The 27,524-nt window shown below is 31.1% G+C and overlaps 27 non-coding genes across 27 annotated transcripts; all 27 read left to right on the top strand.

Annotated features, from left to right (window-relative positions):
* The first annotated feature begins 151 nt into the window (after positions 1 to 151).
* On the top strand, positions 152 to 224 carry TRNAR-UCU (transfer RNA arginine (anticodon UCU)). The gene has a single exon. It is a non-coding gene; the product is annotated as a tRNA-Arg (tRNA).
* Positions 225 to 296: 72 nt separating this feature from the next.
* On the top strand, positions 297 to 369 carry TRNAR-UCU (transfer RNA arginine (anticodon UCU)). The gene has a single exon. It is a non-coding gene; the product is annotated as a tRNA-Arg (tRNA).
* Positions 370 to 441: 72 nt separating this feature from the next.
* Positions 442 to 514, top strand: TRNAR-UCU (transfer RNA arginine (anticodon UCU)). Its single transcript has one exon. It is a non-coding gene; the product is annotated as a tRNA-Arg (tRNA).
* Positions 515 to 586: 72 nt separating this feature from the next.
* Positions 587 to 659, top strand: TRNAR-UCU (transfer RNA arginine (anticodon UCU)). The gene has a single exon. It is a non-coding gene; the product is annotated as a tRNA-Arg (tRNA).
* Positions 660 to 731: 72 nt separating this feature from the next.
* On the top strand, positions 732 to 804 carry TRNAR-UCU (transfer RNA arginine (anticodon UCU)). Its single transcript has one exon. It is a non-coding gene; the product is annotated as a tRNA-Arg (tRNA).
* A 73-nt stretch (positions 805 to 877) lies between these two features.
* TRNAR-UCU (transfer RNA arginine (anticodon UCU)) lies at positions 878 to 950 on the top strand. The gene has a single exon. It is a non-coding gene; the product is annotated as a tRNA-Arg (tRNA).
* A 69-nt stretch (positions 951 to 1,019) lies between these two features.
* Positions 1,020 to 1,095, top strand: TRNAR-UCU (transfer RNA arginine (anticodon UCU)). The gene has a single exon. It is a non-coding gene; the product is annotated as a tRNA-Arg (tRNA).
* A 69-nt stretch (positions 1,096 to 1,164) lies between these two features.
* On the top strand, positions 1,165 to 1,240 carry TRNAR-UCU (transfer RNA arginine (anticodon UCU)). The gene has a single exon. It is a non-coding gene; the product is annotated as a tRNA-Arg (tRNA).
* Positions 1,241 to 1,312: 72 nt separating this feature from the next.
* Positions 1,313 to 1,385, top strand: TRNAR-UCU (transfer RNA arginine (anticodon UCU)). Its single transcript has one exon. It is a non-coding gene; the product is annotated as a tRNA-Arg (tRNA).
* A 217-nt stretch (positions 1,386 to 1,602) lies between these two features.
* On the top strand, positions 1,603 to 1,675 carry TRNAR-UCU (transfer RNA arginine (anticodon UCU)). The gene has a single exon. It is a non-coding gene; the product is annotated as a tRNA-Arg (tRNA).
* A 217-nt stretch (positions 1,676 to 1,892) lies between these two features.
* TRNAR-UCU (transfer RNA arginine (anticodon UCU)) lies at positions 1,893 to 1,965 on the top strand. The gene has a single exon. It is a non-coding gene; the product is annotated as a tRNA-Arg (tRNA).
* A 72-nt stretch (positions 1,966 to 2,037) lies between these two features.
* On the top strand, positions 2,038 to 2,110 carry TRNAR-UCU (transfer RNA arginine (anticodon UCU)). Its single transcript has one exon. It is a non-coding gene; the product is annotated as a tRNA-Arg (tRNA).
* Positions 2,111 to 2,182: 72 nt separating this feature from the next.
* Positions 2,183 to 2,255, top strand: TRNAR-UCU (transfer RNA arginine (anticodon UCU)). Its single transcript has one exon. It is a non-coding gene; the product is annotated as a tRNA-Arg (tRNA).
* A 72-nt stretch (positions 2,256 to 2,327) lies between these two features.
* On the top strand, positions 2,328 to 2,400 carry TRNAR-UCU (transfer RNA arginine (anticodon UCU)). The gene has a single exon. It is a non-coding gene; the product is annotated as a tRNA-Arg (tRNA).
* Positions 2,401 to 2,472: 72 nt separating this feature from the next.
* TRNAR-UCU (transfer RNA arginine (anticodon UCU)) lies at positions 2,473 to 2,545 on the top strand. The gene has a single exon. It is a non-coding gene; the product is annotated as a tRNA-Arg (tRNA).
* Positions 2,546 to 2,617: 72 nt separating this feature from the next.
* On the top strand, positions 2,618 to 2,690 carry TRNAR-UCU (transfer RNA arginine (anticodon UCU)). The gene has a single exon. It is a non-coding gene; the product is annotated as a tRNA-Arg (tRNA).
* A 72-nt stretch (positions 2,691 to 2,762) lies between these two features.
* On the top strand, positions 2,763 to 2,835 carry TRNAR-UCU (transfer RNA arginine (anticodon UCU)). The gene has a single exon. It is a non-coding gene; the product is annotated as a tRNA-Arg (tRNA).
* A 72-nt stretch (positions 2,836 to 2,907) lies between these two features.
* On the top strand, positions 2,908 to 2,980 carry TRNAR-UCU (transfer RNA arginine (anticodon UCU)). Its single transcript has one exon. It is a non-coding gene; the product is annotated as a tRNA-Arg (tRNA).
* A 69-nt stretch (positions 2,981 to 3,049) lies between these two features.
* On the top strand, positions 3,050 to 3,125 carry TRNAR-UCU (transfer RNA arginine (anticodon UCU)). Its single transcript has one exon. It is a non-coding gene; the product is annotated as a tRNA-Arg (tRNA).
* Positions 3,126 to 3,194: 69 nt separating this feature from the next.
* Positions 3,195 to 3,270, top strand: TRNAR-UCU (transfer RNA arginine (anticodon UCU)). The gene has a single exon. It is a non-coding gene; the product is annotated as a tRNA-Arg (tRNA).
* A 72-nt stretch (positions 3,271 to 3,342) lies between these two features.
* On the top strand, positions 3,343 to 3,415 carry TRNAR-UCU (transfer RNA arginine (anticodon UCU)). The gene has a single exon. It is a non-coding gene; the product is annotated as a tRNA-Arg (tRNA).
* A 72-nt stretch (positions 3,416 to 3,487) lies between these two features.
* TRNAR-UCU (transfer RNA arginine (anticodon UCU)) lies at positions 3,488 to 3,560 on the top strand. Its single transcript has one exon. It is a non-coding gene; the product is annotated as a tRNA-Arg (tRNA).
* Positions 3,561 to 3,777: 217 nt separating this feature from the next.
* On the top strand, positions 3,778 to 3,850 carry TRNAR-UCU (transfer RNA arginine (anticodon UCU)). Its single transcript has one exon. It is a non-coding gene; the product is annotated as a tRNA-Arg (tRNA).
* A 72-nt stretch (positions 3,851 to 3,922) lies between these two features.
* On the top strand, positions 3,923 to 3,995 carry TRNAR-UCU (transfer RNA arginine (anticodon UCU)). The gene has a single exon. It is a non-coding gene; the product is annotated as a tRNA-Arg (tRNA).
* A 72-nt stretch (positions 3,996 to 4,067) lies between these two features.
* Positions 4,068 to 4,140, top strand: TRNAR-UCU (transfer RNA arginine (anticodon UCU)). The gene has a single exon. It is a non-coding gene; the product is annotated as a tRNA-Arg (tRNA).
* A 72-nt stretch (positions 4,141 to 4,212) lies between these two features.
* TRNAR-UCU (transfer RNA arginine (anticodon UCU)) lies at positions 4,213 to 4,285 on the top strand. Its single transcript has one exon. It is a non-coding gene; the product is annotated as a tRNA-Arg (tRNA).
* A 72-nt stretch (positions 4,286 to 4,357) lies between these two features.
* On the top strand, positions 4,358 to 4,430 carry TRNAR-UCU (transfer RNA arginine (anticodon UCU)). The gene has a single exon. It is a non-coding gene; the product is annotated as a tRNA-Arg (tRNA).
* Positions 4,431 to 27,524: the final 23,094 nt, after the last annotated feature.

Raw genomic sequence — 27,524 nt, forward strand, 5'->3', positions numbered from 1 at the left:
GTTATCGTCTCTGTGGTGTAGTGGATAGCACATCGGACTTCTATTCTAAAGGTCCTGGGTTCAATCCCCAGTAGAGATGTAGCTCCTTTTGCTGAGAAGCATCGTTTTCCGGAATTGCTACGGCAGAATTTCCAAGAACAACAAGGCTATCGTCTCTGTGGTGTAGTGGATAGCACATCGGACTTCTAATCCGAAGGTTCTTGGTTCGATCCCCAGCAGAGATGTTGCTCCTTTTGCTGAGAAGCATCGTTTTCCGGAATTGTTACGGCAGAATTTCAAAGAGCAACAAGGCTATCGTCTCTGTGGTGTAGTGGATAGCACATCGGACTTCTAATCCGAAGGTCCTGGGTTCGATCCCCAGCAGAGATGTCGCTCCTTTTGCTGAGAAGCATCGTTTTCCGGAATTGCTACGGCAGAATTTGAAAGAGCAACAAGGCCATCGTCTCTGTGGTGTAGTGGATAGCACATCGGACTTCTAATCCGAAGGTCCTGGGTTCGATCCCCAGCAGAGATGTCGCTCCTTTTGCTGAGAAGCATCGTTTTCCGGAATTGCTACGGCAGAATTTGAAAGAGCAACAAGGCCATCGTCTCTGTGGTGTAGTGGATAGCACATCGGACTTCTAATCCGAAGGTCCTGGGTTCGATCCCCAGCAGAGATGTCGCTCCTTTTGCTGAGAAGCATCGTTTTCCGGAATTGCTACGGCAGAATTTGAAAGAGCAACAAGGCTATCGTCTCTGTAGTGTAGTGGATAGCACATCGGACTTCTAATCCGAAGGTCCTGGGTTTGATCCCCAGCAGAGATGTCGCTCCTTTTGCTGAGAAGCATCGTTTTCCGGAATTTTTTACGGCAGAATTTCAAAGAGCAACAAGGCTATCGTCTCTGTGGTGTAGTGGATAGCACATCGGACTTCTAATCCGAAGGTCCTGGGTTCGATCCCCAGCAGAGATGTCGCTCCTTTTGCTGAGAAGCATCGTTTTCCGGAATTGTTACGGCAGAATTTCAAAGAGCAACAAGGTTATCGTCTCTGTGGTGTAGTGGATAGCACATCGGACTTCTAATCCGAAGGTCCTGGGTTCGATCCCCAGCAGCGATGTCGCTCCTTTTGCTGAGAAGCATCGTTTTCCGGAATTGCTACGGCAGAATTTCAAAGAGCAACATGGCTATCGTCTCTGTGGTGTAGTGGATAGCACATCGGACTTCTAATCGGAAGGTCCTGGGTTCGATCCCCAGCAGCGATGTCGCTCCTTTTGCTGAGAAGCATCGTTTTCCGGAATTGTTACGGCAGAATTTCAAAGAACATGAAGGCTATCGTCTCTGTGGTGTAGTGGATAGCACATCGGACTTCTAATCCGAAGGTCCTGGGTTCGATCCCCAGCAGAGATGTCGCTCCTTTTGCTGAGAAGCATCGTTTTCCGGAATTGTTACGGCAGAATTTCAAAGAGCAACAAGGTTATCGTCTCTGTGGTGTAGTGGATAGCACATCGGACTTCTATTCTAAAGGTCCTGGGTCCAATCCCCAGTAGAGATGTAGCTCCTTTTGCCGAGAAGCATCGTTTTCCGGAATTGCTACGGCAGAATTTCAAAGAGCAGCATGGCTATCGTCTCTGTGGTGTAGTGGATAGCACATCGGACTTCTAATCCGAAGGTCCTGGGTTCGATCCCCAGCAAAGATGTCGCTCCTTTTGCTGAGAAGCATCGTTTTCCGGAATTGTTACGGCAGAATTTCAAAGAGCAACAAGGTTATCGTCTCTGTGGTGTAGTGGATAGCACATCGGACTTCTATTCTAAAGGTCCTGGGTTCAATCCCCAGTAGAGATGTAGCTCCTTTTGCTGAGAAGCATCGTTTTCCGGAATTGCTACGGCAGAATTTCCAAGAACAACAAGGCTATCGTCTCTGTGGTGTAGTGGATAGCACATCGGACTTCTAATCCGAAGGTTCTTGGTTCGATCCCCAGCAGAGATGTTGCTCCTTTTGCTGAGAAGCATCGTTTTCCGGAATTGTTACGGCAGAATTTCAAAGAGCAACAAGGCTATCGTCTCTGTGGTGTAGTGGATAGCACATCGGACTTCTAATCCGAAGGTCCTGGGTTCGATCCCCAGCAGAGATGTCGCTCCTTTTGCTGAGAAGCATCGTTTTCCGGAATTGCTACGGCAGAATTTGAAAGAGCAACAAGGCTATCGTCTCTGTAGTGTAGTGGATAGCACATCGGACTTCTAATCCGAAGCTACTGGGTTCAATCCCCAGCAGAGATGTCGCTCCTTTTGCTGAGAAGCATCGTTTTCCGGAATTGTTACGGCAGAATTTCAAAGAGCAACAAGGCTATCGTCTCTGTGGTGTAGTGGATAGCACATCGGACTTCTAATCCGAAGGTCCTGGGTTCGATCCCCAGCAGAGATGTCGCTCCTTTTGCTTAGAAGCATCGTTTTCCGGAATTGCTACGGCAGAATTTCAAAGAGCAGCATGGCTATCGTCTCTGTGGTGTAGTGGATAGCACATCGGACTTCTAATCCGAAGGTCCTGGGTTCGATCCCCAGCAGAGATGTCGCTCCTTTTGCTGAGAAGCATCGTTTTCCGGAATTGCTACGGCAGAATTTGAAAGAGCAACAAGGCTATCGTCTCTGTAGTGTAGTGGATAGCACATCGGACTTCTAATCCGAAGGTCCTGGGTTTGATTCCCAGCAGAGATGTCGCTCCTTTTGCTGAGAAGCATCGTTTTCCGGAATTGTTACGGCAGAATTTCAAAGAGCAACAAGGCTATCGTCTCTGTGGTGTAGTGGATAGCACATCGGACTTCTAATCCGAAGGTCCTGGGTTCGATCCCCAGCAGAGATGTCGCACCTTTTGCTTAGAAGCATCGTTTTCCGGAATTGCTACGGCAGAATTTCAAAGAGCAGCATGGCTATCGTCTATGTGGTGTAGTGGATAGCACATCGGACTTCTAATCCGAAGGTCCTGGGTTCGATCCCCAGCAGAGATGTCGCTCCTTTTGCTGAGAAGCATCGTTTTCCGGAATTGTTACGGCAGAATTTCAAAGAGCAACAAGGTTATCGTCTCTGTGGTGTAGTGGATAGCACATCGGACTTCTAATCCGAAGGTCCTGGGTTCGATCCCCAGCAGCGATGTCGCTCCTTTTGCTGAGAAGCATCGTTTTCCGGAATTGCTACGGCAGAATTTCAAAGAGCAACATGGCTATCGTCTCTGTGGTGTAGTGGATAGCACATCGGACTTCTAATCGGAAGGTCCTGGGTTCGATCCCCAGCAGCGATGTCGCTCCTTTTGCTGAGAAGCATCGTTTTCCGGAATTGTTACGGCAGAATTTCAAAGAACATGAAGGCTATCGTCTCTGTGGTGTAGTGGATAGCACATCGGACTTCTAATCCGAAGGGCCTGGGTTCGATCCCCAGTAAAGATGTCGCTCCTTTTGCTGAGAAGCATCGTTTTCCGGAATTGCTACGGCAGAATTTCAAAGAGCAAAAAGGCTATCGTGTCTGTAGTGTAGTGGATAGCACATCGGACTTCTAATCCGAAGGTCCTGGGTTCGATCCCCAGCAGAGATGTCGCTCCTTTTGCTGAGAAGCATCGTTTTCCGGAATTGTTACGGCAGAATTTCAAAGAGCAATAAGGTTATCGTCTCTGTGGTGTAGTGGATAGCACATCGGGCTTCTATTCTAAAGGTCCTGGGTTCAATCCCCAGTAGAGATGTAGCTCCTTTTGCCGAGAAGCATCGTTTTCCGGAATTGCTACGGCAGAATTTCAAAGAGCAGCATGGCTATCGTCTCTGTGGTGTAGTGGATAGCACATCGGACTTCTAATCCGAAGGTCGTGGGTTCGATCCCCAGCAGAGATGTCGCTCCTTTTGCTGAGAAGCATCGTTTTCCGGAATTGCAACGGCAGAATTTCAAAGAGCAACACGGCTATCGTCTCTGTGGTGTAGTGGATAGCAAATCGGACTTCTAATCCGAAGGTCCTGGATTCGATCCCCAGCAGAGATGTCGCTCCTTTTGCTGAGAAGCATCGTTTTCCGGAATTGCTACGGCAGAATTTCAAAGAGCAACAAGTCTCTCGTCTCTGTAGTGTAGTGGATAGCACATCGGACTTCTAATCCGAAGGTCCTGGGTTCGATCCCCAGCAGAGATGTCGCTCCTTTTGCTGAGAAGCATCGTTTTCCGGAATTGCAACGGCAGAATTTCAAAGAGCAACACGGCTATCGTCTCTGTGGTGTAGTGGATAGCAAATCGGTCTTCTAATCCGAAGGTTCTGGGTTCAATCCCCAGCAGAGATGTTGCTCCTTTTGCTGAGAAGCATCGTTTTCCGGAATTGCTACGGCAGAATTTCCAAGAACAACAAGGCTATCGTCTCTGTGGTGTAGTGGATAGCACATCGGACTTCTAATCCGAAGGTCCTGGGTTCGATCCCCAGCAGAGATGTCGCTCCTTTTGCTGAGAAGCATCGTTTTCCGAACTTGCTACGGTGGAATTTCAATTAAAGAGTATTGAATAATATATTACAGATTTATAACACAACGTAAAAGGAAACAATAACACAGCGGCAACGAATCAAAGTACTAAAACCGGGCTCCCTGTTCAATTCCCGACGAAATAAAAACAAGTTCACAAAAATAAAAAACAAAGTTTAATAAAAAAATATCCACAGATATTGTATTAATCCGTTTAGTAAAAAAACCCGCCTTATCATAATGGTTCCTTTATTTTAACATGGTCGCTAAGGAAGTCAATGGCTCGGCGGTGAACTATCAGCATGGGAACAATGCGACCCGAGTTCAATTCCTTATCACGATCATATTTTACATTAAAATACTTAAATGTTTAATTAAATATAAGATTAATATAATTTATAAATATTTAATTAATATAACTTATAAATATTTAATTAAATATAAGATTAATATAATTTATAAATATTTATAATTAATATAACTTATAAATATTTAATTAAATATAAGATTAATATAATTTATTAATATTTAATTAATATAACTTATAAATATTTAATTAATATAACTTATAAATATTTAATTAAGATAACTTATAAATATTTAATTAAATATAAGATTAATATAATTTATAAATATTTAATTAATATAACTTATAAATATTTAATTAAATATAAGATTAATAAAATTTATAAATATTTAATTAATATAACTTATAAATATTTAATTAAATATAACATTAATATAATTTATAAATATTTAATTAATATAACTTATAAATATTTAATTAAATATAAGATTAATATAATTTATAAATATTTAATTAAATATAAGATTAATATAATTTATAAATATTTAATTAAATATAAGATTAATATAATTTATAAATATTTAATTAAATATAAGATTAATATAATTTATAAATATTTAATTAAATATAAGATTAATATAATTTAAAAATATTTAATTAAATATAAGATTAATATAATTTATAAATATTTAATTAAATATAAGATTAATATAATTTACAAATATTTAAAATGATGTAGAATAAATTATAGTACCTTACCAAGCGTTGGTGGCTGAGTGATTAGAGTAAATCTCTTGCACGATCATATTTTACATTAAAATACTTAAATGTTTAATTAAATATAAGATTAATATAATTTATAAATATTTAATTAATATAACTTATAAATATTTAATTAAATATAAGATTAATATAATTTATAAATATTTAATTAATATAACTTATAAATATTTAATTAAATATAAGATTAATATAATTTATAAATATTTAATTAATATAACTTATAAATATTTAATTAAATATAAGATTAATATAATTTATAAATATTTAATTAATATAACTTATAAATATTTAATTAATATAACTTATAAACATTTAATTAATATAACTTATAAATATTTAATTAATATAACTTATAAATATTTAATTAAATATAAGATTAATATAATTTATAAATATTTAATTAAATATAAGATTAATATAATTTATAAATATTTAATTAAATATAAGATTAATATAATTTATAAATATTTAATTAAATATAAGATTAATATAATTTATAAATATTTAATTAAATATAAGATTAATATAATTTATAAATATTTAATTAAATATAAGATTAATATAATTTATAAATATTTAATTAAATATAAGATTAATATAATTTATAAATATTTAATTAAATATAAGATTAATATAATTTATAAATATTTAATTAAATATAAGATTAATATAATTTATAAATATTTAATTAAATATAAGATTAATATAATTTATAAATATTTATTTAAATATAAGATTAATATAATTTATAAATATTTAATTAAATATAAGATTAATATAATTTATAAATATTTAATTAAATATAAGATTAATATAATTTACAAATATTTAAAATGATGAAGAATAAATTATAGTACCTTACCAAGCGTTGGTGGCTGAGTGATTAGAGTAAATCTCTTGCACGATCATATTTTACATTAAAATACTTAAATGTTTAATTAAATATAAGATTAATATAATTTATAAATATTTAATTAATATAACTTATAAATATTTAATTAAATATAAGATTAATATAATTTATAAATATTTAATTAATATAACTTATAAATATTTAATTAAATATAAGATTAATATAATTTATAAATATTTAATTAAATATAAGATTAATATAATTTATAAATATTTAATTAAATATAAGATTAATATAATTTATAAATATTTAATTAAATATAAGATTAATATAATTTATAAATATTTAATTAAATATAAGATTAATATAATTTATAAATATTTAATTAAATATAAGATTAATATAATTTATAAATATTTAATTAAATATAAGATTAATATAATTTACAAATATTTAAAATTATGTAGAATAAATTATAGTACCTTACCAAGCGTTGGTGGCTGAGTGATTAGAGTAAATCTCTTGCACGATCATATTTTACATTAAAATACTTAAATGTTTAATTAAATATAAGATTAATATAATTTATAAATATTTAATTAATATAAATTATAAATATTTAATTAAATATAAGATTAATATAATTTATAAATATTTAATTAATATAACTTATAAATATTTAATTAAATATAAGATTAATATAATTTATAAATATTTAATTAATATAACTTATAAATATTTAATTAAATATAAGATTAATATAATTTATAAATATTTAATTAATATAACTTATAAATATTTAATTAAATATAAGATTAATATAATTTATAAATATTTAATTAAATATAAGATTAATATAATTTATAAATATTTAATTAAATATAAGATTAATATAATTTATAAATATTTAATTAAATATAAGATTAATATAATTTATAAATATTTAATTAAATATAAGATTAATATAATTTATAAATATTTAATTAAATATAAGAATTATATAATTTATAAATATTTAATTAAATATAAGATTAATATAATTTATAAATATTTAATTAAATACAAGATTAATATAATTTATAAATATTTAATTAAATATAAGATTAATATAATTTATAAATATTTAATTAAATATAAGATTAATATAATTTACAAATATTTAAAATGATGTAGAATAAATTATAGTACCTTACCAAGCGTTGGTGGCTGAGTGATTAGAGTAAATCTCTTGCACGATCATATTTTACATTAAAATACTTAAATGTTTAATTAAATATAAGATTAATATAATTTATAAATATTTAATTAATATAACTTATAAATATTTAATTAAATATAAGATTAATATAATTTATAAATATTTAATTAATATAACTTATAAATATTTAATTAAATATAAGATTAATATAATTTATAAATATTTAATTAATATAACTTATAAATATTTAATTAAATATAAGATTAATATAATTTATAAATATTTAATTAATATAACTTATAAATATTTAATTAATATAACTTATAAATATTTAATTAATATAACTTATAAACATTTAATTAATATAACTTATAAATATTTAATTAATATAACTTATAAATATTTAATTAAATATAAGATTAATATAATTTATAAATATTTAATCAAATATAAGATTAATATAATTTATAAATATTTAATTAAATATAAGATTAATATAATTTATAAATATTTAATTAAATATAAGATTAATATAATTTATAAATATTTAATTAAATATAAGATTAATATAATTTATAAATATTTAATTAAATATAAGATTAATATAATTTATAAATATTTAATTAAATATAAGATTAATATAATTTATAAATATTTAATTAAATATAAGATTAATATAATTTATAAATATTTAATTAAATATAAGATTAATATAATTTATAAATATTTAATTAAATATAAGATTAATATAATTTATAAATATTTAATTAAATATAAGATTAATATAATTTACAAATATTTAAAATGATGTAGAATAAATTATAGTACCTTACCAAGCGTTGGTGGCTGAGTGATTAGAGTAAATCTCTTGCACGATCATATTTTACATTAAAATACTTAAATGTTTAATTAAATATAAGATTAATATAATTTATAAATATTTAATTAATATAACTTATAAATATTTAATTAAATATAAGATTAATATAATTTATAAATATTTAATTAATATAACTTATAAATATTTAATTAAATATAAGATTAATATAATTTATAAATATTTAATTAAATATAAGATTAATATAATTTATAAATATTTAATTAAATATAAGATTAATATAATTTATAAATATTTAATTAAATATAAGATTAATATAATTTATAAATATTTAATTAAATATAAGATTAATATAATTTATAAATATTTAATTAAATATAAGATTAATATAATTTATAAATATTTAATTAAATATAAGATTAATATAATTTACAAATATTTAAAATTATGTAGAATAAATTATAGTACCTTACCAAGCGTTGGTGGCTGAGTGATTAGAGTAAATCTCTTGCACGATCATATTTTACATTAAAATACTTAAATGTTTAATTAAATATAAGATTAATATAATTTATAAATATTTAATTAATATAAATTATAAATATTTAATTAAATATAAGATTAATATAATTTATAAATATTTAATTAATATAACTTATAAATATTTAATTAAATATAAGATTAATATAATTTATAAATATTTAATTAATATAACTTATAAATATTTAATTAAATATAAGATTAATATAATTTATAAATATTTAATTAATATAACTTATAAATATTTAATTAAATATAAGATTAATATAATTTATAAATATTTAATTAATATAACTTATAAATATTTAATTAAATATAAGATTAATATAATTTATAAATATTTAATTAAATATAAGATTAATATAATTAATAAATATTTAATTAAATATAAGATTAATATAATTTACAAATATTTAAAATGATGTAGAATAAATTATAGTACCTTACCAAGCGTTGGTGGCTGAGTGATTAGAGTAAATCTCTTGCACGATCATATTTTACATTAAAATACTTAAATGTTTAATTAAATATAAGATTAATATAATTTATAAATATTTAATTAATATAACTTATAAATATTTAATTAAATATAAGATTAATATAATTTATAAATATTTAATTAATATAACTTATAAATATTTAATTAATATAACTTATAAATATTTAATTAAATATAAGATTAATATAATTTATAAATATTTAATTAATATAACTTATAAATATTTAATTAAATATAAGATTAATATAATTTATAAATATTTAATTAATATAACTTATAAATATTTAATTAAATATAAGATTAATATAATTTATAAATATTTAATTAATATAACTTATAAATATTTAATTAATATAACTTATAAACATTTAATTAATATAACTTATAAATATTTAATTAATATAACTTATAAATATTTAATTAAATATAAGATTAATATAATTTATAAATATTTAATTAAATATAAGATTAATATAATTTATAAATATTTAATTAAATATAAGATTAATATAATTTATAAATATTTAATTAAATATAAGATTAATATAATTTATAAATATTTAATTAAATATAAGATTAATATAATTTATAAATATTTAATTAAATATAAGATTAATATAATTTATAAATATTTAATTAAATATAAGATTAATATAATTTATAAATATTTAATTAAATATAAGATTAATATAATTTATAAATATTTAATTAAATATAAGATTAATATAATTTATAAATATTTATTTAAATATAAGATTAATATAATTTATAAATATTTAATTAAATATAAGATTAATATAATTTATAAATATTTAATTAAATATAAGATTAATATAATTTACAAATATTTAAAATGATGTAGAATAAATTATAGTACCTTACCAAGCGTTGGTGGCTGAGTGATTAGAGTAAATCTCTTGCACGATCATATTTTACATTAAAATACTTAAATGTTTAATTAAATATAAGATTAATATAATTTATAAATATTTAATTAATATAACTTATAAATATTTAATTAAATATAAGATTAATATAATTTATAAATATTTAATTAATATAACTTATAAATATTTAATTAAATATAAGATTAATATAATTTATAAATATTTAATTAAATATAAGATTAATATAATTTATAAATATTTAATTAAATATAAGATTAATATAATTTATAAATATTTAATTAAATATAAGATTAATATAATTTATAAATATTTAATTAAATATAAGATTAATATAATTTATAAATATTTAATTAAATATAAGATTAATATAATTTACAAATATTTAAAATTATGTAGAATAAATTATAGTACCTTACCAAGCGTTGGTGGCTGAGTGATTAGAGTAAATCTCTTGCACGATCATATTTTACATTAAAATACTTAAATGTTTAATTAAATATAAGATTAATATAATTTATAAATATTTAATTAATATAAATTATAAATATTTAATTAAATATAAGATTAATATAATTTATAAATATTTAATTAATATAACTTATAAATATTTAATTAAATATAAGATTAATATAATTTATAAATATTTAATTAATATAACTTATAAATATTTAATTAAATATAAGATTAATATAATTTATAAATATTTAATTAATATAACTTATAAATATTTAATTAAATATAAGATTAATATAATTTATAAATATTTAATTAATATAACTTATAAATATTTAATTAAATATAAGATTAATATAATTTATAAATATTTAATTAATATAACTTATAAATATTTAATTAATATAACTTATAAACATTTAATTAATATAACTTATAAATATTTAATTAATATAACTTATAAATATTTAATTAAATATAAGATTAATATAATTTATAAATATTTAATTAAATATAAGATTAATATAATTTATAAATATTTAATTAAATATAAGATTAATATAATTTATAAATATTTAATTAAATATAAGATTAATATAATTTATAAATATTTAATTAAATATAAGATTAATATAATTTATAAATATTTAATTAAATATAAGAATTATATAATTTATAAATATTTAATTAAATATAAGATTAATATAATTTATAAATATTTAATTAAATACAAGATTAATATAATTTATAAATATTTAATTAAATATAAGATTAATATAATTTATAAATATTTAATTAAATATAAGATTAATATAATTTACAAATATTTAAAATGATGTAGAATAAATTATAGTACCTTACCAAGCGTTGGTGGCTGAGTGATTAGAGTAAATCTCTTGCACGATCATATTTTACATTAAAATACTTAAATGTTTAATTAAATATAAGATTAATATAATTTATAAATATTTAATTAAATATAAGATTAATATAATTTATAAATATTTAATTAATATAACTTATAAATATTTAATTAAATATAAGATTAATATAATTTATAAATATTTAATTAAATATAAGATTAATATAATTTATAAATATTTAATTAAATATAAGATTAATATAATTTATAAATATTTAATTAAGTATAAGATTAATATAATTTATAAATATTTAATTAAATATAAGATTAATATAATTTATAAATATTTAATTAAATATAAGATTAATATAATTTATAAATATTTAATTAAATATAAGATTAATATAATTTATAAATATTTAATTAAATATAAGATTTATATTATTTATAAATATTTAATTAAATATAAGATTAATATAATTTAAATATTTAAAATTATGATAGTACCTAACGTTATAACTTTGTAAAGGACATTCGCCAAAGCTGTTTTTTAGAAAAACACCGTAACTTACCAAGCGTTGGTGGCTGAGTGCTTAGAGTAAATCTCGTGCACGAGGCAGACCCGGGTTCGAATCCCGGCCGGAGCCAAAAAATTGCAAATTGTTGCTAAGACGAATACCGTGTACAATATGTGGAAACCCTGCCATTGGACGTTGAGAGGTTGCATAACACTCAGCACTCGGTCCGTCCCAAAGTCATTAAGTAGAAGTTGGTGAGAAAACGCCCATACAAACACAACAGAATCAACATCAACAACCATCATAACACGAACTCAACATCCACAACCTACACATAAACATTACAATAACGAAATATCCAATCAAACTGAATTAAAAATATCGCGACGATGAGCTTTGACGAAAAAAAACACCAACCAAACCCAACCGCAAATCAATTCGTTAACGCTCACCGTCACACGGTGGTTTTGCCAACCCTTCGAGAAACTGCGAACGCAGAAATTTCGAGAAATTGCGTACGCAATGATTAACCTTTGCACGGATAATGCGAACGCGTTCGCAGGACGGACAGACACGGTGAGGTAAAAATATTATTGGATAGGTTAGGATTCAGCGGACCTACAACTTCGGTTATATCAGTAAATATTAAATTTAAGTATAATTTTCAGGGTAATTTACGGGACCCCAATTTTCGTGGTTTTATATTTTCGCCTAAAAATCTACATACAGTTCCTTAATTTAAGTCCAATTTTCATGAAAGTTATATTTTTTAATAGCTGTGGTTTACATATAATCTAGAATTGCAAATACGTTCCTTAAATTTAATTCTAAGTAAGGTTTTTTGGGCAGCGTATACGGACTCCGCAATTTCCAACATTGTTTATAGAGGTCTACGCGCCCTCTGGCTTTTTTCAAGGCCGTTCAGAGTGGGCCGCGCTTTCAACGTATGACCAGAAGTAACAATTAAGTATGACACTGATCGACCTAGTTAGGGGTATGACCAGAAGTAATAAGGGTGACACTCAACGTAACAATTAATTGTGATAAGAAGTAACTAATAAGTGTGATCAGAAGTAACTAATAAGTGTGATCAGAAGTAACAAATAAGTGTGATCAGTAGTAACAAATAAGTGTGATCAGTAGTAACAAATAAGTGTGATCAATAGTAACAAATAAGTGTGATCAGAAGTAACAAATAAGTATGAAACTGATTGAACTAGTCTTAGTCGTATAACCAGAAGAAATAAGTGTGACACTCAACGGCTGACTAGTAATAACAAATAAGTGTTATCAGAAGTAAAAAATAAGAGTGACACTGATCGAAGGAATATATATATATTTATATTTATATATTTTGGTTATGATTAGAGAGCTGCAGAGCAGCGAAAATACCATACCGTTTCCGCTCCGTTTTGTTTCCCGGTATGGTACATAAATCCGTTTCCGGTCCGCTTTGTTTCTCGTCCGTTATTTCCCTCCGTTTCCGGTCCGCTTTGTTTCTCGTCCGTTATTTCGCTCCGGTTTATTTCTAGCCGAATATTTCCGTCCGTTTCCGCTCCGGTTTATTTCTAGCCCAATATTTCCGTCCGTTTCCGCTCCGGTTTATTTCTAGCCCATTATTTCCGTCCGTTTCCGCTACGTTTCATTTATCGTCAATATTTTCCGTCCGTTTCCGCTCCGTTTGTTTCTCCGATATTATTTCCGTTCGTGTTCCGCTCAGTTTCATTAATCGTCTATATTACTTAATATTTATTTCCGCTCCCGTTTTATATTTTGCTTTCCCTCAGTATACACTCTTTTTAGAAACGTTTACTGGGCGCCGCCATTATCGTACAGACAACCAACAAGCAAGCCCTCTACCGCAGGAATTTCATCCCCCCAAAACCGGTTTCCTCATCACCCTCCCCGTAGACTGTAAGGTAATGGCGGTCGATTGGGAAGGCGCGTTTCAGAGTCTATAGTCTTGAAAAATGAGGAAAAATTATTTTATTTTCCGGAATACAGAAATTTACAGAAACAATTATTATTTCTATTGAATTGAATGTAAAACTAAAACTTTACCGCAAGCCGGGTCACCCCGCCAATTTATTCCCCCTTTTCGCTAAACGGCCTTTGTACCTTTTGCGATACTGCGCATTGATGTACGCAACGTAGTCGTAGAGAAAAAGGCTTCAGTTGCAGTTATGTTTCCCACGAGCCGGTGAAGAAAGGGAATTATGATCTCACTGTCTGGAAAAGTGGGAGACCCGATCAGCAGCCAAGAGAGAAATTAAAACAGTGTCCATGCTTCAATATACGACGTTTTTTTCGGAAATTTGCACCGATCCCGTTCCATTACAAAGGTTTTGGAAAATTTTACTCCGATTCCGTTCCGTTACAACGGTTTTTCGGAAATTTGCTCCGATCCCGTTCCGTTACAACGATTTTTCGGAAATTTGCTCCGATTCCGTTCCGTTACAACAAATTTTCGGAAATTTGCTCCGATTCCGTTCCGTTACAACAAATTTTCGGAAATTTGCTCCGATTCCGTTCCGTTACAACAAATTTTCGGAAATTTGCTCCGATTCCATTCCGTTCCTCTACTTTCTTATAAATTAGCTCCGATTTCGTTCCAGCGCCGCGGAACGGAACGGAGTCCGCGGAAACGGAATAATTTCCGCTCCGTTGCAGCTCTCTAGTTGTGATACCGGCGTTGCAGGTTGCTGTGAATAGCTCAAACAAACTTAACCCATTAGAAGGATTGTGTGTATTCTGACCGTCGTACGTCTTGTTAAAGTCTTTTATAATTTAAACTTCTACTTACTCTGCCTGATACTCGGTCAGAACTCTTTGTTGACAATCTCGACCCGGGATTACTCGTCTCCGGACTCTTCCTACAATTTCCTCTCAGCAACCCTGAGGAACTCTCACTCAAAATTGGTCAACTCTTCGTTTTTGTTCTTCGGGGATATCACATTAAATAATTTTAGGTTAAGTTAAGTTTCGAAGATCTTAATTCTTCGGTTCATGATTGACGAAGGTGAGATGTCAAAAGAAGCCTGTGAGAGGCGTTTCGTGGATAGGTTATTGGTCGAGGTATAGTTGGATGGATGGAAGCTAGTAGTTGATAGTCGGTAGTAAAAATTGGTGAATACACCCGTGAGCCCATAAAAAAAACGAAGCCGATGAAAAAAATTACGAGATATAACCATTTCAAGTTAAGTTATTTTGGGCGTATATTCCCATTCGACCTAAAGAATTTTAAAATGTAGCCCAATTGGCGGGGTGATTTGGTATTTTATTTATAAGGTATGTACTATCGAAGATCCATGTTTAGGTTAGGTTAGGTTAGGTTAGGTTAGAGTTGGTTAAGTTTACTATTTCAGTTTTGGTTCAGTTACTTTTCTTGACTAGGTGAAGATAAAAATATAATTCATGCTCATTCCAAAAGCCAATTTATATAGCAGCGTTCGGTCGAATGGGACACATAAAAGCGTTCGGTCGAATGGGACACATAAAAACCGCACGTTTCGGCGGAATTCGATCGAATGGGACACCTCAAAAACCGCCTTCGGTCGAATGGGATTTCGGTCGAATGGGACTAAAGCATTTTGGGTAGTACCAGCTTGCTTTTCATGACGTTCGTTCTGAGCAGCTTGTAACTTTAGCCTCCAAAGCGGGCCAAAAGTGGACACCGACCAAAGAAATTTGGAGCGTGGCCAGAACGTCGATAAAGCGTGGATCTCCCCCGTTAGCCGGAGCTATCGTGGATAGTAGATTATATTATTGTAAATCTGATTATTGCAGTTAAATTATTAGGGTTATACTATTTTTTAAATATTTCTTAATCAGTGGTATAGCTACATGTAGATCTCATAAAATAATATCGAAAATTAAATGCCGTTTTTAACATCTCCAAATTTCAAGCGGCTTAAGACATTCTGAACAACAAACACAAGGATAACGCAGCTAGCCTTTAAATACACTAAGACCGTGCTTTGTACAAATTTCATTGGACGAGCCTTTACGCTGAACGTTTTACGGGCGGAAGGGAAGACAATTTCGGAATTGTCCCCTTCCGACTACAGCAGGCGCTAAAGCGTCGCCAATTAAAACTGTATGCGAGAAAATGCACGACTTTTGACGGGTTGCGTTCTCCTTGTGTCGGGTGCTGTGGTTGTTGTTCCTAGTTTCTACAAAGATATCCATGTGATTGCAGAAATTTCGAGAAACTGCGTACGCAATGATTAACCTTTGCCCCGAAAATGCTAACGCGTTCGCAGGCCTGACAGACAGGCAGACAGACAAACACGGTGATTGTATAACCCCTCCTAGGGGACTTTGAGGTAAAAATAGAGCGTCCATTAATTACGTGAGGCGATTTTGGTGAGAGGTCGTGAGATTTTGCTCGCCCCCTCCCCCCCTAATATCACGTGAGATTTTTAAAATGCGTATTTTTAGTGTAAATACGTTAATCTGCGTTGGATTTATTAAAAAAAAACACATATTTTGTCGCGGTAAAATATTTTTTATCCTTGATATTTTCATTTTGTATTCGCCTGACGACGACGCCGGTTAGTGCGCCGAAACGGCCGTAGCGTTTTAATAAACAAAACTATTTTACTGTGCAATAGTGGTTTTTATTCATTTCTATAAAATATTTTGCTTAATTATTTATATTTAAGACTAGTTAAGACTAGTATTTTATCGTACTATAAAATACTTAAATTTTAAGTATTAAGAAACTACTAAAAAATGTGGGGTGGCGGAGTGGTTAGCACTTTCGCCTCGCAGCAAGAGGAGCCGGGTTCGATCCCAGTTTGTGGCACTGGGTGAAAACTCGCAACAACTCCTTCCGCGTTGAGTTTGCTCCCCACTGGTTTAAGGGGTTTTCCCTCGAGGGTATTAGCCTAGCTGATTATTATTATTAAAATTCGTAAAATAATATTCATTCTAATTCTGTCCACGGGGACCAAAGGTGGGCACTTTTTGCTCACTCACGTGGAAAAACCAGTATCTGAACAGGAAATATCAATAAACGAGGGTTCATATTTTTTTGTTCTTCCGAAACCGCGATCCATACTGTAACGAATTAACGTTATTTTTAGAGAAAAAAACGTTTAGAGGTTGGTTAGTCAAAAATCGAGATAGGAATGAATGTTAAATGATTTTTTAAATCTCAATATAGAAAGAGCAAATTGTCGACGATCAGGTTTAAAATTTACAACTGCGATAAAACATTACTGCAACTAGTGAAGGTCATTCACGGCGTGAACATGTCAAATACATTTTTAGCCTATTAATAACATTGATATCCAAATAAGGTAATGACATGTAAAATTTGTCACGAAACAAAAAAAGGTGAAGGAGCAGCAAATTTGGAACGTCACTTACAGGTGTGTCCCAGAAACGCTTCGAGTCTTGCAGAACGTAGTAGAACTATGGCATTCCGACCACCATGTTTGCTTTTTTCCAGCGTTACTTATATGTTGCGCGCGCCATATCACAACGCGAATTGCCATAGTTATAGAACTTTCTGCTCGGCTAGGAACGTTTCTGGAACGGACCTTTTACTATTTACGCTATAGTATTACCAAAATTTTCGAACATCGATCTTCTCGCCATTGATATATTTATAATAACATCGGAAAATAACTTAGCAGTCGCATGCTTTACCCCTGAAAAGTGCTGTGGTTTAGACTCCACTGACTTGGTGGCGGTTGACGGTCTCCCACTAAGCTTCGTTGAAGGGAAGGCCTTCAAAGCGTTCATAAACATGTTTTTACCTCAAATTCACCCGCAAAGTCGTCGGACGCTCAGGAGAGATTTAAGAACAGTAATAACCGAAGAGATTACACCAAAGCTAATGGAATCGCTGAGTGGAGTTTCTTTCCTACATCTTACGCTGGACATCTGGTCTTCAAGCTCGAGGGAAGGAGTCTCGGGGGTCATTGGGCAGTACATCAATGAAACATTCCAACTGGAACATCACACTTTGGCTTTTACACATTTCGATTCAAAACACACTTGCCAAACTGGAACAAATTCTTAGTAATCTTGGCGTCACGTCAACGCGGGTAATTAAGGTGAGGCCCCATTTTATAATCGACGGGTCATGAGGCCCCATGACAGCTTATTTCACTAGTCCTAGAGAATGTTCACGGTAAACGCTGTGGTCAGTTCAGAGTTCAAATAAGCAACGTCGGTTGTAGGGCTAAAAAGAAGCGCTGTCCAAAAGTGGTGGTAAATTTCGTTGGTGTGCCCTTTAACAATCTTTCCTAATCATGCCCGAAATCCAACTTTGAATCCGTCTAATTGGCTGTGGAAAGACCTTTAATTATCCCTCAAAAATAGGTTATTACAGTTTGGGCCGACAACGCCAGTAACATGATTAAAGCTTTTAATCTACAAGAAATGTATTCGGAACCATGCGATGTTGACGATTCCGATGATGACACCGCTGATGATTTGGACGATTGTAATATCATAAGTAACGTAACACCCATAAGTATGCCACGGGGTACAATCGTGTAATGAAGGTCTGTTTTAAACGATTGCGTCATTGCGTATTTATGACGTCATCAGGAAACGGAAATCCCTGTCGCTAGCCAATGAGGCGCGTCAAAAATGGATCACTAGAACTAATAACGCAGCGGAAAAGGTTTCCAGTCCACGTTTTAACAAGTCCCAGGTGAAACAGACCTTCATTTAAGAATTTTGTATGGAGCAAAGGGAGAGTGGCATTGTGACCAATAAATTGGGCGCGTTGAAACGTGACCACTTGTTTAGTATTTAAAAGTAGATAAGGGGCCCAATACCCGGCCCGGTCAACTCAGGTTTTGCCACATATATTTTATATATGTAAATAAAGTTTTAATTATTAAAGTGATTATGTTTAGCTAAGTAATATTTAAGATTTGTAGCTCTGGCTCGATAGCATTGTATTCCCCATTGACGTCACTGGCTCGAATGGTTAGTTTTAACCCGGAGGAAACCGTCCTGTAGAACCCGGAAATTGATGCGCGTATTACAAAGTGCAATATTTTGGAACCTCTTGACCGCGATTGTGAAACGCCCGGAAACGAGACCGCTCCCCCTTGGCATGTAAGCCGGGGTCACGAGCGAAAGAGTAGTTAGTAAGAATCGGACTCGAAAGCCATCGGTCACGATCGAAAAGCGAAAATATTGCCGACGCTAAAGCCAATAGAGTTCAAAAATAGAGCATTCGTTGCTAAAATAGTGAACTAAGTGCTATAGAGCGTCGCGTAGTGTTTAATTGGTACCATTCGCGATAATTCCCTTTTAATCCATAAACGAGCCAGAGCGTAGTTAGAATTGTTTAATTATAATTAGTAATAGTATTAATTTTAGTGTGTAATCATTAGTTCATAATAACCGTATTCCTTTAATAAAAGTGTTCATTGATTTATCTGAATCCGTTGTAATCTTTAATAATATTTAAGGCCTATAATTAACCGTCATAAATAGCTAATCAGAGTGTGTAATTCGTTAGGCCATTTTTAACATTTCTTTAATTATTTTGCTGACGGTATTGAGTTATTGACTGAGTTGGCTGGGGTGGAATTATTGGACCCCAACCATAAAAGCGTCACAGCATACTTATGAGTATTATGTTACCTATGGTAATATTAGTAATAAGAGTGGTTCCAAGTCAAAAACTAGAGGAAATAGACCGGAGTTCTTTTCAATGACCTTTTCGCCCAATGACCATTGTGAAATTTGGAAGCTAGTCCAATTTCATTTTTAACTAATTAAATGTGTTTTAGCCTGGAGCGATACTAGTTATATTCTGGTCGAAAACACTATTCAAAAAGCCAAATGCACTCGATTAAGTTGTATAGCGCATACCTTACAACTCGTTGTGGTCAATAATCTTCCCGGTGTCACCACGTCAAAGCCGGTGTGCGATTATGTCAACGGGGTGATTATGATTTTTCGGCAACCAACGCAATGGACTGAGAAACTAAAAGCCAACACAAACGGGCTTGACTTATTTTGCCCAGCCAAAACGCGATGGAGTTACTTATGCCTTTCAATAGAGAACGTTTCATCTATATGGTTTACCACTAACCAGAAATAAACAAACCTTACTTATCACCTGTAATGTAATTGGCGTTATTATCTGCGCGTCCTTCCTCCAGTTAAACTCCAACGGTTGCTCGCCCGTTCAACTGCTAAGAATCAAGGGGCGTGGTGTTAGAGAGCTTCCCGTTTTAAATGAAAATATTGTCATCTACTTGATAGGTTAGTTTTGTTTTTTAATTCGAACATTACAGTTTAATGTCGTGCGCCTTCGTGACGTGTCGGGTCAAATAAGTAACTCGCCTCGGTACCGTTCTCCCCTATCAGCTGGATTAGTGAAACCTTACTAAAACACCAAGGGCCAAACGTTTTTTTTAACTTATATTTCGAGTGTATATTTTATATATTAGGTTTCTTTATCTTTAAGCCTGTAATGAGGACTGCAGTGACGAGAATTGTCACGCAAGCATTAAATGATAAAGTACCTTCTTTGACGACTCATGGAATAACCGAAGCACCTTCTCCTAGCAAGTTAACCAAAATCAAAGATTTATATACTTTGCTACTACCACTGAAAGACGCCACAAACTGTCTTCAAGGAGATGGCCCACAGATCGCCGTCGTGGTGATGAAGTTATTGGATGCTTTCGACGCAATATATAACAACAGCACTACGAAATTTCCAGCGCTTCGAAACAACATCCTAAAAGATATGGAATCTCGTTTTAGTAGTCACCTCTCCGATCCATTTTACATACTCCCAGCCTTGGTCGACCCAAGGTAAAAATTATTAATTTTTAAAGGTAATTAACGTCAAAGTACACTTTACAGTTCTCTAAATTCTTTAAGGCAAGGTTGTAAAACGGCCAGTAGCACAGGCCTTACGGGTCAACGTCGCCCCAACGGTTGGCAAACTTTCATCAAATGTCCGGATGGTGCGACGTGGCGCCAGTTGCTGCCGACTGCAAAACCGCTAAGCAAAAGCAACCAACATTTGATGCGAGTTTTCCAACCGTTGTAGCGACGTTGACCCGTAGGGCCTGTGCTACTGGGGACCTGGCCATCGTAAAGAACACTTACTTAAGGAGTAGAAAATAATTAATTTATGGCCACGGGTCTAAAAAGTGATTTCTATATCCAATAATAACGAGATTACGAAGAAGTAGGCTAGCGGAATAATTTCCAATACTTTGAGGCAGTTCTCCATGCGACCATTTCGTTGTACAGTGAAAGAAAGGAGCTTCTACCATAGAAAATTTGTTGTGGCCAAAATTATACTACTAGCAAATAACATTTGGATCCTTCGTCCTAAGAAATATATTTGAAAGTTCTGATGTATTTTCAGGTATCCGCAATTCAAGACTCCATCTGAAAACGATGCCATAGAAATGCTTACGAACTACGCCTCAGAGTTTTTCGTGCCAGCTGTCCCTAGTAGCCATGAAACGGCTTGCAACCAGGGTCGTAGCAAAGGCGGGGCGGACGGGGCAGCCGCCCCGGGCGCCACCGTCATGTTAGGGTATAGGGGCGCCAAAATATTATTTACAAAAAAAATAAGCTTATATTAGGGGTGCCAAATTTTCACTCGCCCCTGGCGCAACTTTTTCTAGCTACGCCACTGCTTGCAACCATAACGTTCTCAAGTCATTTCGCGTTAATGCACCCAAAGCGGCTATTTTGAAGAATAGGTCTCTCTCCTATATATTTGTTTTGATTGTGCTATAATATTGTATTTTTTGGAAGGGATCTATTGCCGTTAAAATTATTTGTCGGAAATAAATACTTAAGGAGATATTATATATAATTGGCCAATTCTTCAAAATAGCCCATTTTGGGTAAAGTGTAGATTTTAATGCGTTTTGGATAACGTGGGGCTGATGACGAATAAGAAAAATGTGGTAATGCAAAACTTTGCTAACTTATTTTTTTATTTTAGGTATTTTCGCCGTATTTCAACGCATTTTATGGGTTTTGGCGGGGAAAATAGGTTAGGTTAGGTCACTACCCCCGCCAGCAATAGGCACAAGTAGACACGTGCCTATGTTCAAAAATTTTAGACCTATTTTAGGGGCCTCTAAAAGTTTAAAAAAATTGCCTCTGGGGTATAGAAATGTGATTTTTAAATTTAATTTATTTTTAAAAATTGCTCATCTAGCCCCCTAAAAAAAGAACTCCCATTCAATTCCAATTACCAAGAGTCCTAAATGGCCCTAACAAAACGTTCTCTTTTGAACCACCTATACTCGAAGTCAATATTACTTGAGTACACAACCAAAGGCAGCGAACTCTGTAGTTTCTGCTTTTGGTAGTGTACGCTGTTAACATTGATATAGAGTTTATGACAAAAGACTGGCCCGGGATGGGGAAGTCCGTCGTGCAAGGTAAGCAGCAAAAAGCAAGTTGGCAAGCCAAAATATACCTCTCCTCGGAAGAATTGTCCCTAGCGGTATTAATTTTTCGAGATGACTTTTAAAGATATATCTCCGCAATTCCGAGTTATTTACTAAAAACGTAATCCCGGTTCAATCCCGCCCGGTATAAAATTTTAATTATAATTAAAATAATTGAGACGAAACAACCGAGTATAATTTATTCAGAATATTATAAATTAAGTAGTTACAACAGCGAGTTAGACGTACTAAAACAATGCACAATTGAATTTAACCCTATTTACGGTACAAGTTTATCAGTTAAATATAATACGAAGCCAATTTTAATGAAAGAAATATCTACAGAGGGTATTTGTATTTTTCTCGCTTACGAAATACTTGCCGCATCTTTAACGCTCTTTTTATTTCAAATTAAACATCTTAATCAGTCGAGAAAACGTTTAAAATAAAAAACGAAGTAATGATGACCCAGTTAAAAACCAGACCAACATAAGTGTAAGCGCACGATGTATACAACTCGATAAAAATATACGACTGAAAAAACGAAATAAAATACAAATAAAACGAAAGATATTTAAAATTAAAAAAACTGATCCTAATAAAACGTAAAAATACCCTCCACATCACGCACATTCGAAATACGCAGAATTAACGTTATACTTTATCCAGTTTAAAATATTAGAGTATCAAAAAATAAAAAAATACACAATAACAACCCAATCAATCAGACTTCAGAAACAAAACTCATAGAAAAATATTATAACGCAGTCAGGCAATCAGACTTCAGAATCACAATAATTCATAGAAAAATATTATAACGCAGTCAAGCAATAAATTAGTTCAAATATTTAGAAATCAAGCAATAGAAAATATAACATCAAGAAGCGCAACACCTTACCATTCACAAGTATGATTTTTCACGTTATTATAATGAAACCGGATAAGCTTTTGGGCATGACTTATGCTCTGAAAGGTTCCTCTAAGACTGGACGATTTTGCGGGAAAAAGAAAATAAACTTAAAAAATAGTAGATACAAATATAAGACAGAAAAAACCAACAATACCAAAGATTAGACAAAAAAGAACGTAATCGGGATCAGTTAAAAAACACAACAAAAAGCATATCCGAAACAAGATTTCACCTTTAAAATTTCATACGTAAAAAATGTAGACTTTAAAAATAATTAATATACTCTTCCGAGAAGCTGAGTTTATAATTTTCAAAAAAGAGTAACATGTAACGGTGGTTCTGTGGTAGAACAATCGCCTGTCACGCGGGAGGGCTCGGGTTCGAAACCTGGGCGGCGCTTTCGTTTTTAATCAACAGAGAATACGCTACATTAGAATTACTTCGATGCAATAATTTAAATGGAACACGAAATTTCGTTCTATTTAGTAACAACCAAAATTTAATACTCTGTTAATTTGTAATAAATGCTTCCGATAAAGCTGAGGGTCTAATTTTCGATTAAGCGTAATAAGTGTCGGTGGTTCTGTGGTTTTGCCAACCTTTAACAACGATTTCACGACTATTGGTAACGCGTTTTGGACTTTGCCCCCGGTAACGCGTTCTTACACACAGACACACAGACAGACACACAGACAGACACACACACACACAGACACGATGATTGTAAAACCCCTCCGAGGGGACGCCCTCGGAGAGGTAAAAACCACCTGTTCGCCTCAGTGATAACTTAGCTCCAACCAACCCAATAAACAAAAGCTTAGTTTCTAGGAATTTAATACGACTTAAGCCGTGGCAACGCTTAAGCGAAGGTAAATCCCCGCGAAGCTGAAGTCGAAGCGTAAAGCATCGTACCAGTCACTACTTTGAATAGAGAGCGTCCTGGGGATTAGGGTTTTTTTCTTTTTTACACTTTGTCCCTTTTGCAAAATCACGTGATATCAATGACCACTGATCGTAGAAAAAGGACCAAGACCTTCGGGGGTCGGACTTGTCCCAGATAACGCGCGTTTCTTCATTTCGTTTTCTGCTCCTGAACAAAAAGGTAGTTCTCAATTTCGATTCTCTCCTAGCCAAATTTTTTCAAAGTCTCTTCCGAGACTAACTTTGCCAAACAGCCTTTTTAAAGGCTATTTAGCTGTTTTAAGCTAATTTTTAAAAAAGCCTTTTTCAAGGTTAATTAGCTATTCTAGCTAAATTATTCAAAAAGCCTTTTTCAAGGCTAATTAGCTAATCTAGCTAAATTATTCAAAAGCCTTTTTAAAGGCTAATTAGCTATTCTAGCTAAATTATTCAAAGCCTTTTTCAAGGCTAATTAGCTAATCTAGCTAAATTATTCAAAAAGCCTTTTTAAAGGCTAATTAGCTATTCTAGCTAAATCATTCAAAAAGCCTTTTTCAAGGCTAATTAGCTATTCTAGCTAAATTATTCAAAAAGCCCTTTTCAAAGCTAATTAGCTATTCTAGCTAAATTATTCAAAAAGCCTTTTTCAAGGCTAATTAGCTATTCTAGCTAAATTATTCAAAAAGCCATTTTCAAAGCTAATTAGCTATTCTAGCTAAATTATTCAAAAAGCCTTTTTCAAGGCTAATTAGCTGTTCTAGCTAAATTATTCAAAAAGCCTTTTTCAAGGCTAATTAGCTGTTCTAGCTAAATTATTCAAAAAGCCTTTTTCAAGGCTAATTAGCTATTCTAGCTAAATCATTCAAAAAGCCTTTTTCAAGGCTAATTAGCTATTCTAGCTAAATTATTCAAAAAGCCTTTTTCCAGGCTAATTAGCTATACTAGCTAAATTATTCAAACAGCTTTTTTCAGGGCTTTGATATAGCTGGTATTATTAAAAAGTCTGTTTGAAGACTACATAGCTTTGACTAAGCTTTATTTTCTTAAACCTTTTGAAGGTTATTTCGCTATTAGTATATAATAGTAGCATTTTGAAATATGAGTACCAGAAATTTTTTATCTGGGTCCCAAAAACGAGAAAAACGGAAGATAGTTTCGTTAGTAGTCAGAAAGGTGCAATGACACGTTTTTTTAAATCGTCGGCGCAAAGCCATAACTATAGTTCTGAGAAAAACCTAGTCAAAGAATTGGGAAAGGGTTTAGCATCCTTGGGGACTGATAACAGTCACTGTGTTAGTAATACTGCTGAAGTTCTTCCAAACGTCAGTACTGATATGAAACTGGAACTAACTCATGAAGGAGAAATTGCAGAAATAATTGCAAACCCCAACTCTTTTTTTTTTAATTTAATTTATTGATGCAGAGAGTTTAAATACAAGAAAATCAAGAAAATTATTGCATCGCCCCTATATGTCACATAAGCCCATTGGCTTGTGCGTGGCAGGGGACTCTCACTTACTACGTTTAGGCGAATATTAATGGATACAATTTATGAGATCACAAATAAAATAAAGATAAAAAAATATAACAAAAAATTTACATAAGGGAGAAAAAGTTACACAAATTTAGATATCCATAATCTGAAATCCAGTCGCATATTTGTTTCTTAAATATATATATATTCATAGAGTTTTTAATGTCCTTATTCAAATTATTATATAATAGAGGACCTAAGTAATTAAAATGTCTTTGTCCAATATCCTTATACATTCTAGAAACCATGACATTTTTGTTAGCCATGGCTCGAGTTGTATAGGGATTTACAATAATTAATTTATCCCTATTTATATAGGTGTAGAGTAGAATACGTTTAGCATATAATTGTCTAACCGAAAATACGTTCATGTTACGATAAATTAACCCGATGTTTACAATAGTTAGACTTTAAGCAAAGTCTTATTATTTTCCTCTGTATAATTTCCAATGGTTCTATATTAATCTTGTTAGTTCCGCCCCAGGCGATAATACCATAATCAAGAATAGATTGAACTAACGCGAAATAAACAATTCTAAGCCACTGCAAAGGGAGAAAGTTGCGAATCAAAAAGAATTTATAAATACATGAACGTAATTTTTTTTAAATAGTATCAATATGATACTTCCATTTTAGTTTACAATCCATAGTAATACCAAGATATTTAATTGACTCTACTCTCTTAATTTCCATACAGTTAACATTACAAATAATTTCATCCTCTAAATGATCGTGTATTTTAATTTTATAGTTCTCAAAAATCCTGCTTGAGAAGCGTATAAATTTGGTTTTGTCAGCATTAAGGGTCAATAATCGATTATTTAAGGGAGAATGAATTTTGTTAATTGCCCTCTGAGCCAAACTAAAGACTTAAAATAAATGTATCATCAGCAAATGACACGAGGCGTTCTTCAATATTGAGATTGCATAATTCATTAACATAAATTAAGAATAAAATTGGACCTAATATGGTTCCCTGAGGAATGCCAAAGGTCAATGTGCATGGGTCACTATAAGTCTTATTTTTTTAACTATGGTAGAACGTTTATCTAAGTAACTTTTAAACCAATTTAACACGAGCCCTCTTATACCAATTTTTTCTAATTTCTTTATCAAGATTATATGAGACACCGTGTCAAATGCTTTTTTGAGGTCTAAAAACATACCGATTATTTTTTATTATTATCTACTGAATTATATAAGTCTTTAACCACTTCTAATAATGCATCACATGTGCTTAAGCGTTTACGAAATCAAACTGATTTTTAGATAAAATATTTTGAGTCTCAAGAAATGTAGTTAATTGGTTTTTTATGAATTTTTCAAAAATTTTAGCGATATTACTAATTAACGAGATTGGTCTGTAATTTTCAATCATATCTTTTTTACCAGTCTTATGGATGGGAATAATTGTCGCTTTTTTAAGGCAATCCGGAAATATTCCAGTTGTGATTGATAAATTAATAAGGTAAGAAATCGGATTTGCAATCACTTTTTTACATATTTTTAAGCTTTTTATACTTATATCATCTAAACCATTAGAATTTGTA

The sequence above is a fragment of the Leiobunum rupestre genome, chromosome 7 (assembly GCF_980474605.1).
Source record: "Leiobunum rupestre chromosome 7, qqLeiRupe1.1.hap1, whole genome shotgun sequence".
In the NCBI taxonomy this organism is placed as follows: domain Eukaryota; kingdom Metazoa; phylum Arthropoda; class Arachnida; order Opiliones; family Sclerosomatidae; genus Leiobunum; species Leiobunum rupestre.